The sequence below is a fragment of the Lithobates pipiens genome, unplaced genomic scaffold, assembly GCF_037356315.1.
Source record: "Lithobates pipiens isolate NorthernLeopardFrog02 unplaced genomic scaffold, aLitPip1_a1.2 Scaffold_18, whole genome shotgun sequence".
Classification (NCBI taxonomy): Eukaryota; Metazoa; Chordata; class Amphibia; order Anura; family Ranidae; genus Lithobates; species Lithobates pipiens.
The window spans coordinates 54,043,066-54,056,149 of NW_027507758.1; the positions used below are offsets into that span (position 1 = coordinate 54,043,066).

Sequence of the window (13,084 nt, forward strand, 5' to 3'; positions counted from 1 at the left end):
GTCAACCCTATCTATTGTGGACCGATAGCGGTCCTTACAGAACAGCAGACTGTACCGCACTCAAGCCTATGTACCGTAGCACCCTATACCAAGTTACCAGTCCTTATAAGAACTTTTGTGGACCAAGCAGGTTGTGTATTAGTGTTTAGCAGACTGTACGTCAGTCCCTATACCGCTGAAGGACTGCTGCAGTATAGGTGAGCGGTCAGCAGTGGTGCACGTCAACCCTATCTATTGTGGACCGATAGCGGTCCTTACAGAACAGCAGACTGTACCGCACTCAAGCCTATGTACCGTAGCACCCTATACCAAGTTACCAGTCCTTATAAGAACTTTTGTGGACCAAGCAGGTTATGTATTAGTGTTTAGCAGACTGTACGTCAGTCCCTATACCGCTGAAGGACTGCTGCAGTATAGGGCAGCGGTCAGCAGTGGTGCACGTCAACCCTATCTATTGTGGACCGATAGCGGTCCTTACAGAACAGCAGACTGTACCGCACTCAAGCCTATGTACCGTAGCACCCTATACCAAGTTACCAGTCCTTATAAGAACTTTTGTGGAACAAGCAGGTTGTGTGTTAGTGATTAGCAGACTGTACGTCAGTCCCTATACCGCTGAAGGACTGCTGCAGTATAGGGCAGCGGTCAGCAGTGGTGCACGTCAACCCTATCTATTGTGGACCGATAGCGGTCCTTACAGAACAGCAGACTGTACCGCACTCAAGCCTATGTACCGTAGCACCCTATACCAAGTTACCAGTCCTTATAAGAACTTTTGTGGAACAAGTGAGTTGTGAATGTTTAGCAGACTGCAGCAGAAGGGCAGCAGTCAAGTATAATATCCTTTCTATATTTGGAAGAAAGAATATTATACATGTACAAGCCTATTACTGTACCACTGATACCAGTCCTGAAAAGAACCTTTGTGGAACTAATAATAACAGCAAGTCTTTAAAATTACCCTCACTGCCTGACAACACTGCTTCCTTCCTGTCCCTATACAAATTGGCAAAAAAAGAGAACGATTAGTGGTTACTGGAACAGCTCTTTTGTGGACCTTGATAGTAACAGCTAATGATGATGATGATGATGATGATGATGAAAGACTAATCTGGCTGTCCCTGTAGCATACACCGTCCTTTCCCTTTCTCTAAACTAACAAAAGACACTCAGGCTGCTGCAAGAATCAGCAGCACAGCAAACCTATCAACACCTAACACCTATACCAGTCCTGAAAAGAACTTTTGTGTACCAAATAGCTAGTGGTTTATCTCTCCCTACTCCACACAGGAACCTGTCCCTATCTTAACAGAAGAAAGAATGTAAAATGGCCACCGGATCGGGTGTATTTATAGGTTAGGGGGAATGTACAAGTGTCCATGTGCTGTCATGTCTCAATTGGCTGTCCTGTATCACATGATAAACGTGTCACCAAAGGTTAAAGTTCTTGTATACATTAAACACGTAAGTCCGCCGCGGCGAACGACGGAAAAAGGCGTTCGAACGTGCGGACCGCGAATGTCGGAAATTCGCCGCGAAACGACCGCCGGGCGAACCGTTCGGCCATCACTAGATACCACCAGTAACACCACCAATTTCCTGATATAGCATGATAACACTCACTCACCCTACTCTTATCAGGACAACAGAAACAGGATAGGACTACAGGCCCCCTCCCTCCCTCTGCCATGATAAAGTAGGACGTGGTTCTGTAGTCCTCATCAGTAGATGATACAGGAAGCTAGCAGCTCATGAAATTTCTGCCCAGGTCAACAGGTATATCTAACAGTCCAAAAAAGGCAAAATATGAAACGTTTATTATTAGGGTTTACATACACCTAAAGTCAATTTTATTTTTAGATAAAAATAACAAACATGTTATACTTACCTGCTCTATGCAGTTGGCTTTGCACAGAGCAGCCTCAATCCTCCACTTCTTGGGTCCCTCTTCAGTGCTCCTGGTCCATCCCTCCTGATGAGTAGGGATGAGCCGAACACCCCCCGGTTCGGTTCGCACCAGAACTTGCGAACGACCCCCGCGTTCGGTACGAACGTTAGAACCCCATTGAAGTCTATGGGACTCGAACGTTCGAATTGGAAAGTGCTCATTTTAACGGCTAATATGCAAGATAGTGTCCTAAAAAGGGTTTGGCGACCTGCCTCCTGCCTCAGGGGACATGGGTCACTGCAAAAAAAAGTTTTAAAAACTACCGTTTTGGCGGGAGCACTGATTTTAATGACGATTAAAGTGAAAAAAAAAAAGTGAAATATTCCTTTAAATATGGTGCCTGCGGGGTGTCTGTAGTATGCCTGTGAAGTGCCACGTGTTTCCCGTGTTTAGAACAGTCCCTGCACAAAATGACATTAAACGGAAATAACACCATTTAAAACTGCTTGCGGTTTTAATGTTATATCTGGTTCCTGCAATATGGTTGAAAATCATTGAGAAACATGGCATGGGTAGCCCTCCCTGCCCATTACCAGCCTATTTGGGTCTTGTACACATATTAAGGGGAACCCCGTACCCATATTAAAAAAAGGAAATGCGTGTGGCCCCCAGGCCCTATATACTCAGAACAGCAGTATACAGGCGGTGCAAACAAGACAGGGACTGTGTAGGTTTGTTGTGTTAAGTTGAATCTGTTTGTCATTTTCAACCGGTACATTTTTAAAGTGTAGCTCCAGTCAAAAAAAATATCTTTAAGCTTTTTGGAAAACATAGGGAAGGGTTATCACCCCTGTATAATTTGTTTTGTCGTCCATCTTTTTTCATCTCACTTGCTGCTGTCTCCTTGCGTTTGCAAGTAGGAGATGTTTGTAAATTGGATGTTTGAAAGTAGGGGCCTGCCCTATATTATAGCGGTATGTACTGGGTACAGAGCACGCAGACAGCACGCACTCCTAACACTACTGACTGCAAGCTCTATTATTAACCACTTGTTAGCCCAATGTTTGCATAAAGTGAAAGATGAAGTTATGCTGAGTAAATAGATATCAAACATGTCACTCTTCAAAATTGCACATGCCCGTGGAATGGCGCCAAACGTCGCTACTTAAAAAATCCCCATAGGTGACGCTTTAAATATTTTTTTACTGGTTACATGTTTTGAGTTGCAGAGGAGGTCTAGGACTAGAATTATTGCTCTCGCTCTAACATTCTCGGCGATACCTCACATGTGTGGCACATGCGAGCACATGGGGACATGGGCGCTTTAATTTTTATTTTATTTTTTTATTGTTCATTTTACTTTATTTATTTTAGTTTGACATTTTTTTTCCCAAAAATATATTTTTGATCACTTTTATTCCTATTACAAGAAATGTAAACATCCCTTGTAATAGGAATATGGGGTGACAGGTCCTCTTTACAGTGAAATTTGGGGGGTCAATATGACCCCACATCTCACCTCTAGGCTGGGAAGCCTGAAATAAAAAATAAAAAAAAGATTCTGGCTTTGATCGTACTGGCGAGTAGGTAGAAGCACCGGAGGGCGGTGAGGGGTGGGGGGCGTCTATGGCTGGGTATTTCAGGGTATCACCGAGTATGGCTGGGTATCTCTGAGTATGGCTGGGTATGGCAATTTATGGCAGGGTATTACAGAGTATTGGCGGGGTATTGGCGGGGTACTACAGAGTAATAGCAGGGTACTGCACTGCAGAGTAATGGCAGGGTACTGCACTGCAGAGTAATGGCGGGGTACTGCACTGCAGAGTAATGGCAGGGTACTGCACTGCAGAGTAATGGCGGGGTACTGCAGAGTAATGGCGGGGTACTGCACTGCAGAGTAATGGCAGGGTACTGCACTGCAGAGTAATGGCGGGGTACTGCACTGCAGAGTAATGGCGGGGTACTACAGAGTAATGGCAGGGTACTGCACTGCAGAGTAATGGCAGGGTACTGCACTGCAGAGTAATGGCGGGGTACTGCACTGCAGAGTAATGGCGGGGTACTGCAGAGTAATGGCGGGGTACTGCAGAGTAATGGCAGGGTACTGCAGAGTATGCACTGGTATTGCAGAGTATTGGCAGGGAATTGAGGGGTTAAATTCGGTGAGCAGCGATGTGGGCACTGCAGATGCAGCCCACATCGCTGCTGACACCGATCTCTTTCCCCTCCGCTGTACCGATCGGTACAGAAAGGGGAGGTAGGAACAGGCGTCATAACATGACGCCGGTTTGTTTCCAAGTGATCACTCCGTCATTTGACGGAGCAATCACGTGGTAAACGGCCGCTATGAGCGGCCGTTTACCGTGATGCGCCGGGTCCTATGGACCCGGCGGTCACGGATGCTCTCGAGTGTGCACACCTCGGGGCACGCGAGAGCAGAATTCTGGGAGGCCGTTAATTAACGGCCTCTCTGAGTTAAACAACCGCCCTGAAGCCGTTAATCGGCAATGGGCAGTTGTTAAGTGGTTAAAGCTAGATCACTAGCTATATAGGTGAGGTGAATATAGTGGTGTATACTGCAGTCAGGGCACAGACAACAACCACTACACAGCAGCAAGATAGGAAATCAGCCAAAAACGATTGGTGTGTACTGTGTTGAAGGTACACAGAACACCCACTGCTTCAGATGCAAAGTAACACACTACAGGAGGCCGCCTTAAAGTCGGCCTTATATAGTGTGGGGCGTGCACTACACAGCCTGAGCTATGATTGGCCACAGGCAGGATGCCTGTGGCCAATCATGGCTCTCCTCGCTGCCGGCGCTGCGATTGGCCAAGCATGCGGGGTCACAGTGCATGCTTGGCCAATCATCGGGCAGCAATGCACTGCGCCAACGCAGTGCATTGTGGTCCGCGCGCGCGTCACTCGAATTTTGACGCGAACGGCCAAAACGTTCGGAATTCGCCGAACGGCCGAACGGCCGAACGGCCAATGTTCGAGTCGAACGTACGTTCGACTCGAACACGAAGCTCATCCCTACTGATGAGTGCCCCCAGAGCTGCAGCTCCCTGTGTCCATTCAGACACGGAGCCATGGCCTGGTCTCGCCCCCTTTCTCTCCTCCCGACTGACTTTAATTGACAGCAGCAGGAGCTAAAGGCACCACGCTGCTGTCTCAGCCATTGAGGTGGGGAGCCCTGGGTCTCTCGTGCAACATCGCTGGATAGAGATGGGGCTCAAGTCAGCATTAGGGGGCTGAGGGGGGCTGCTACACACAGAAGCCTTTATATGTTAATGCATAGAATGCATTAGGATAAAAAAAACCTTCTGCCTTTACAACCACTTTAAACAGACCTCAGATCTCTGATGTCCAGTATACAGACTTTTCTGTAAGACCTGCAACATTTTCATGCGAGAACTTTAGCTCTATGAGAAAATAATGAGCTTGTATGAATGTGCATCTGGGTCATCGGAGGTCTGATGAATTGTTAAACATTTGTAGACATTTAACCACCAACATAATAAATGAATGCTTTTCCTGACCTTCCAAACCCAGCACCCTCAGGCTAATGGGCAGATCCCTGGGACTAGAAACTTACGTCTCATAGAACTGGACCAATGACCTCGGGGAAGTTGCCCATAAAGCGGGTCTGCTTCCAATTCCAGAAGAGCTGACTATTGCACAAGTAATAAAATGTTCATGCATTTTGGCTAATCACGGGGAATTCCCACTGGGTCTCCCCAATGTAATCTATTACAACCAATTCACAAGTGTAAATGGGGCCTTAAAGCGTAAACCTCATAAGAAAAATATAAATATATTGCAGCTCGCCACTCCTTAGATGCAATGGCTGCAATTTTTTATTTTTATTTTTTTCAGGCTACTTTTCTGTTTCCTATTTTTGCATATGGTATTCTGTTTGTTATCACATGGAATGCCGCAGTTTATGCAACACTGAAGATGTAGGTTTCATATAAAATTGTATTATTATTATTATTATTATTATTATTATTAATAATAATAAAAGCAACAACAATAATAAGAAAAAACAATAATGCAATATAAGTATTATTATTATTTTGTACTGTATGTAGTATATTACTACTACTGCTGCTAAAAATAATTGTAATATAATATAATTAGTAGATATTAATTCATATATATTGATAATAATAATATACTGCTTTTTCTATGTCTAAATTACTAATATTATTATGAATTCAATATGAATAAATACGAATTATAACTACTATATTTATATTACTTTGTATGTAGTATAAATCTACAAATAGTACTACTAATAAAAAGGTTAGCAGTCATTTATTAAAAATATATTAATGTTGATAATAATAAATGTATATTCTTCTTCTCATTTTTATCATTATTATTATTATTATTATTATTATTATTATTATTATTATTATCAGCTGTAGTAGTAGTATATTAGTAGTAGTAGTACATTAGTAGTGGCATATTATTATTAGTAGTAGTAGTAGTAGAAGTAGTAGTAGTATATTAGTAGTAGTATTAGTAGTAGTATATTATTATTATTAGTAGACGTAGTAGTAGTACATTAGTAGTAGTAGTAGTAGTACTGGTGGTATTATACAATATAAATGTATTCTCCTTCTCCTATTGCTCTAGTTTTTTTTTTTTTTTTTGTGTGTGCGTGAGATATTTACATGAAATAAAGTTTAATTGTATTGCTCTTTTATAAAAATATTATTAACTAATAAAATACACTCAGCTTACAGGTTTAATGAAAGTGTAATATACTGTGTTGAACAATGGTGCTGATTAAAAAAAGAAATGATTCTCCTTATAATATTTCAAACTATTCAGTAACTAAACTTTTCAAAAACTTTTCTAAATTACCTTAAACCATATTTGACAATTGCTGTATGTAGCATATTACTACTACTACTGCTAAAAATAATTATAATTGTAATATAATATAATTAGTAGATATTAATTCATATATATTGATAATAATAATATACAGATTTTTCTATGTCTAGATTGCTAATGTTATTATGAATTCAATATTAATAAATACTAATTATAATATACTATTATTATTATTATTACTTTGTTATGTTGTATAATACTACAACTACTTTTTCATTTATTAAAAATATATTAATGATGATGATAATAATAAAAGTATATTCTACTTCTCATTAATATTATCAATATTATTATTATTATTATTATTATTATTATTATCAGTTGTAGTAGTAGTAGTAGTAGTACATTAGTATTATTATTATTATTATTATTATTATTATTATTATACACGATTTATATAGCACCAACAGTTTACGCAGTGCTTTACAATGTATAGGGGGGACAACACAATTACAGTACAGTTCAATACAACAGGTACAGGAGGGCTCTGCTCGTTTAGCTTACATTCTAAAGGGAGGGGGGTGGTGGTACAAAAGGTAATAGCTGCAGAGAATGATTTGATGGGGGTGGCTCGGGGACAGTTGTTAGGTGGGTGCGGGATAGGCTTCCCTGAAAAAATGAGTAGTAGAATATTATTATTATTCGTAGTAGAAGTAGTAGTAGTATATTAGTAATTGTAGTAGTATATTATTATTATTATTAGTAGTAGTAGATGTAGTAGTAGTATATTATTATTAGTAGTAGACGTAGTAGTATATTAGTAGTAATAGTAGTAGTAGTAGTAGATGGAGTAGTATAGTAAATTGGTATAGTATAGTATATAGAATAGTAAATTGGCCTCAATGTCTTCATCATTTTATACTTTTTGAAAAAGAAAATGAATTATCCTCACCTGCGTCTCCTCAAACTAAGTTCTGCCCGAGTCTCTGTTTTCTCTCCATGAGCATATGGGTATTAGAGCTTTTGATCTAGTTAATATTTTCTTACTCAAGAGCTTACTCAACCCAGATCAGGATTGATCAATACCCCGCTGAAGAGCCGGCACTGAGTGGGTTGTGAAAGCGAAGGAAGGAACTATTTCTGCATGATGTTCACAAATCATACAAAGGTCACTAATACACTAATAACATTCACCGTCATAAAAAGGTAAGAGCATTGAGCAGGTGTGTAATGTATGGTAGTCACTATCTGCTGCTTATCAATGTTTCAGTTACAGACAGAGTACTTTGTCATGTGATGATCCATTGATATAGTGACCTCATGCCTAAGTGGAAATCCAGCCAGCGTTTTTCTGTAGGTGCCCTTTAGACACTGGCGTCGCTTAAAATATTGTGAGGATACACAAAGCCAGTTTTATAGTCCACAAGTTTTATTAAACCTTAATGTTTTCATGACAAAAAGCCAACATGTTTCGGGGGTTCCAATGTCTCCCTTCTGCAGGGACAGAACAAACTGCTAAAAATGTACAATAAGTATCTGGTCTATAAGATCCACAATCCTCAATTGATAAATATTACTTGTGCCTCTTATGTGGTTGCCTCCAACACATTGCAATATTAGAAAAAAATGTTTATAAGAATGCTTTAAAATACATAATTAAGTTGTAATGTAATCCAAGGTACCACTGTATACTTAGCCCTTGTACACATGGTCAGAAATTCCGACCACAAAATCCGTTGGATTTTTTCCGACGGATTTTGTCTGAAACTGGTGTTGCATACACACGGTCGGACAAAGTTGTCGGAAAATCCAATCGTTCGGAACGTGGTGTCGTTCGTTCGTTACGACGAGACTACGTTCAGCCTAGTAGCCAATAGCTTTGCTCTCGTACTTTGATCTGAGCATGCGTGGCACTTTGCCCGATCAGAATTCTCTACAAACAATCGGAAAAAGTCCAATCGGATTTTGTTGTTGAAAAATTTGAGATCCTCCTCAAATTTTTTCTGTCGGAAAGTCCAATAGAGCCCACACACGATCGGATTTTCCAACAATATAATCCAATCGGACCGTTTCCGTCGGAATTTCCGACCGTGTGTACAGGGCATACAGTGGTACCTTGGATTACGAGCATAGTTCCTGAAGAATGCTTGTAATCCAAAGCACTCGTATATCAAAGCGAGTTTCCCCATAGGAGTCAATGGAAACTCAGATAATTCGTTCCACAGTGACTGCTATTGTATGCAGTACCACATGTGGCCAGAGGTAAGGGGGCACCAGAGACACTCGGAAACACTCGGAGACTGCTCGGAGCTGCTCAGATGCACTCAGTGACACTTGGAAAGGCTCAGAGACACTCATGAACGGAGCGTTTCTGAGCGTTTTCCGAGTGTCTCCGAGCGTTTCTGAGTGCATCCGAGCGGCTCAGAGTGTCACCGGCACCCCTGCACCTCTGGCCAAATGCGGTACTGCACATCCCCTTGGCTTGAATCCTGCTCATTTTGCGAGACAACGCTTGCAAACCAAGTCAGGATTTACAAAAAATAATAGCTTGTATTGCGAAATACTCATAAACCATGTTATTTGCAACCTGAGGTATTACTGTATATCTAATAAGTTATGTCTCCAGCTTTCACAAAGTGAGTTGTATAAAGTCCACTGTTACTGTGCTGATTAAAAAATCCAATGCGTTTTGGGGTGTCAAATGTCTGCCCTAAAGAACTAAAATCTCTCCATTAGCATTAAAGTAGAAGTATGGCCAAAGCTTTTGTGGCTATACTTCTCCCATGGATCACAGGAGTGCAGTTCCTTTAGTTAGTTCCTTCTGCACTCCTGAGACCTGTTTTCAGCCGACGGTGGGCTAAAGCCTGTTGTTGGCTGAAGTCACTCAAGTGATCCAGGCCCAGGTAAGATCCCGATCGTATGGTCGGGATCCACCTAGATGCCTGGAACAGAACTTTACTCAGCCTTTCAGCGATCTGCTGAGAGCCTGAGCCAGAACCTCCTGCTCCCTCCACAGCCACAGTGGGCACTGGAGGGGAGAGCAGAGAGCCACTGGCTGACTGTAGTTCAAAGAATCATGGCTCTCTGCTCAGAGCAGAGGGGGAGAACTGAGCAATCAGCGGTGTTTGATTGCTCAGTTCTCACTGCAGAACTGGCGGGGACAAACGCAGCATCGCATCAATGCTGCATACACCTAGGTGTGTATGATTGTTTTTTTTTAAAATCCTGAACTTCTCTTAACTATATTAAATCCTTATGCTTCTAGTATGAGTAAATAGATAGAAATGTACCTTATATTGTTAAAAGTATTGGGACACCTATCTTTACACTCAGATGAACTTTAATGGCATCCCAGTCTATGATTACACAACAATGGAATTATTGATTGCATGAGCACTTTATATATATTAGTTTGTTTATTTAACATTAGTTAAACATAGGAGCCGCACTAAGTTTAATATTGCCTATTGTTAGTCCGTAGGGTTCAATATTGAGTTGGCCCTCCCTTTGCATCTATAACAGCTTCAACTCTTCTGGGAAGGCTGTCCACAAGGTTTAGGAGTGTGTCTATGGGAATGTTTGACCATTCTTCCAGAAGCATAATTATGAGGTCAGGCACTGATGTTGAATGAGAAGTCCGGGCTCGCAGTCTCCACTTAAATTCATCCCAAAGGTGTTCCATCGGGTCGAGGTCAGGACTCTGTTCAGGCCAGTCAAGTTTTTCCACCCTAAACTCGCTCATCCATGTCTTTATGGACCTTGCTTTGTGCACTGGTCCAAATCATTTGGTGGAGGGGGGCTATGGATGGGCGATGTTCCATAGGAGCCGTTCTCCCAATGATCGCCCAGAGGAAGAGAGAGCCAGCCAGAGATAACCAGAGTACGGAACATTGCTGCAGCAGCTTACATTTCAATTGCCGTATGTTTCTGCACTCACTGTCACATACAGCCCCGCCTCCTGGCCCAGGTACTTTGATAGAAAGATCACCAGTCCAATCCCAGGATGTGTGATGTATATAAAAGTCCACGGACCAGGAGGCGGGGCTGTATGTGACGGTGAGCGCTGGGAACACACGGCAATTCAATTGAAAGCTGTTGCAGTGATGTTCCTCTGTGCTCTGATGACCTGGCCGGCAATCCTCTTCCTCTCTTCCCCTGCACAGGTAGGCTGCACTGATGGAGACAGGTAGGCTGCATTGATGGACACAGGTAAAGTAGCATTGATGGACACAGGTAGGCTGCAGTATGGCCAAAGCTTTTTTGGCTATACTTCTCCCATGGATCACAGGAGTGCAGTTCGTTTAGTTAGTTCCTTCTGCACTCCCGAGACCTGTTTTCAGCCGACAGTGGGCTAAAGCCTGCTGTTGGCTGAAGTCACGCAAGTGATCCAGGCCCAGGAAATATCCCGTTCGTATGGTCAGGATCAACCTAGATGCCTGAAACAGAACTTTACTCAGCCTTTCAGTGATCTGCCGAGAGCCTGAGCCAGCACCTCCTGCCCCCTCCACAGCCACAGTGGGCACTGGAGGGGAGAGCAGAGAGCCACTGCACAGGTAGGCTGCACTGATGAACACAGGTAAAGTAGCATTGATGGACACAGGTAAAGTAGCATTGATGGACATAGGTAGGCTGCATTGTTGGGCACAGGTAGGCTGCATTGTTGGGCACAGGTAGGCTGCATTGTTGGGCACAGGTAAAGTAGCATTGATGGACATAGGTAGGCTGCATTGTTGGGCACAGGTAGGCTGCATTGTTGGGCACAGGTAGACTGCATTGTTGGGCACAGGGGAAGTGGCATTTATGGACACAGGTAGGCTGCATTGATGGACACAGGTAAAGTAGCATTTATGGACACAGGTAGGCTGCATTGATGGACACAGATAAATTAGCATTGATGGACACAGGTAGGCTGCATTGATGGACACAGATACATTTGCATTGATGGACACAGGTAGGCTGGATTGATGGACACAGGTAGGCTGGATTGATGGACACAGGTAGGCTGCATTGATGGACACAGGTAAAGTAGCATTTATGGACACAGGTAGGCTGCATTGATGGACACAGATAAATTAGCATTGATGGACACAGGTAGGCTGGATTGATGGACACAGGTAGGCTGCATTGATGGACACAGGTGAAGTAACATTGATGGACACAGGTAGGCTGCATTGTTGGGCACAGGTGAAGTAGCAATGATGGACACAGGTAGGCTGCATTGTTGGTCACAGGTAAAGTAGCATTGATGGACACAGGTAAAGTAGCATTGATGGACATAGGTAGGCTGCATTGTTGGGCACAGGTAGGCTGCATTGTTGGGCACAGGTGAAGTGGCATTTATGGACACAGGTAGGCTGCATTGATGGACACAGATAAATTAGCATTGATGGACACAGGTAGGCTGGATTGATGGACACAGGTAGGCTGCATTGATGGACACAGGTGAAGTAACATTGATGGACACAGGTAGGCTGCATTGTTGGGCACAGGTGAAGTAGCAATGATGGACACAGGTAGGCTGCATTGTTGGTCACAGGTAAAGTAGCATTGATGGACACAGGTAAAGTAGCATTGATGGACATAGGTAGGCTGCATTTTTGGGCACAGGTAGGCAGCATTGTTGGGCACAGGTAGGCTGCATTGTTGGGCACAGGTGAAGTGGCATTTATGGACACAGGTAGGCTGCATTGATGGACACAGGTAAAGTAGCATTTATGGACACAGGTAGGCTGCATTGATGGACACAGATAAATTAGCATTGATGGACACAGGTAGGCTGCATTGATGGACACAGATACATTTGCATTGATGGACACAGGTAGGCTGGATTGATGGACACAGGTAGGCTGGATTGATGGACACAGGTAGGCTGCATTGATGGACACAGGTAAAGTAGCATTTATGGACACGGGTAGGCTGCATTGATGGACACAGATAAATTAGCATTGATGGACACAGGTAGGCTGGATTGATGGACACAGGTAGGCTGCATTGATGGACACAGGTGAAGTAACATTGATGGACACAGGTAGGCTGCATTGTTGGGCACAGGTGAAGTAGCAATGATGGACACAGGTAGGCTGCATTGTTGGTCACAGGTAAAGTAGCATTGATGGACACAGGTAAAGTAGCATTGATGGACATAGGTAGGCTGCATTGTTGGGCACAGGTAGGCTGCATTGTTGGGCACAGGTGAAGTGGCATTTATGGACACAGGTAGGCTGCATTGATGGACACAGGTAAAGTAGCATTTATGGACACAGGTAGGCTGCATTGATGGACACAGGTAAATTTGCATTAATGGACACAGGTAGGCTGCATTGATGGACACAGGTGAAGTAACATTGA

The 13,084-nt window shown here is 43.0% G+C and overlaps 1 protein-coding gene across 3 annotated transcripts in view; it reads right to left on the minus strand.

Moving 5' to 3' along the window:
- The window catches only part of TMEM229B (transmembrane protein 229B), a 48,231-nt gene extending 40,379 nt beyond the window's left edge, over positions 1-7,852 (minus strand). Inside the window, exons 1-2 of one of the 3 annotated variants that reach the window (XM_077485682.1) lie at positions 7,689-7,852; positions 7,301-7,405 (exon numbers count right to left, since the gene is read on the minus strand). The gene's annotated coding sequence lies outside the window, so the exon portion shown is untranslated. The remainder of the gene's footprint in view (positions 1-7,300; positions 7,406-7,688) is intronic. The other 2 variants (XM_077485679.1, XM_077485677.1) reach the window with 2 other exon arrangements.
- Positions 7,853-13,084: the final 5,232 nt, after the last annotated feature.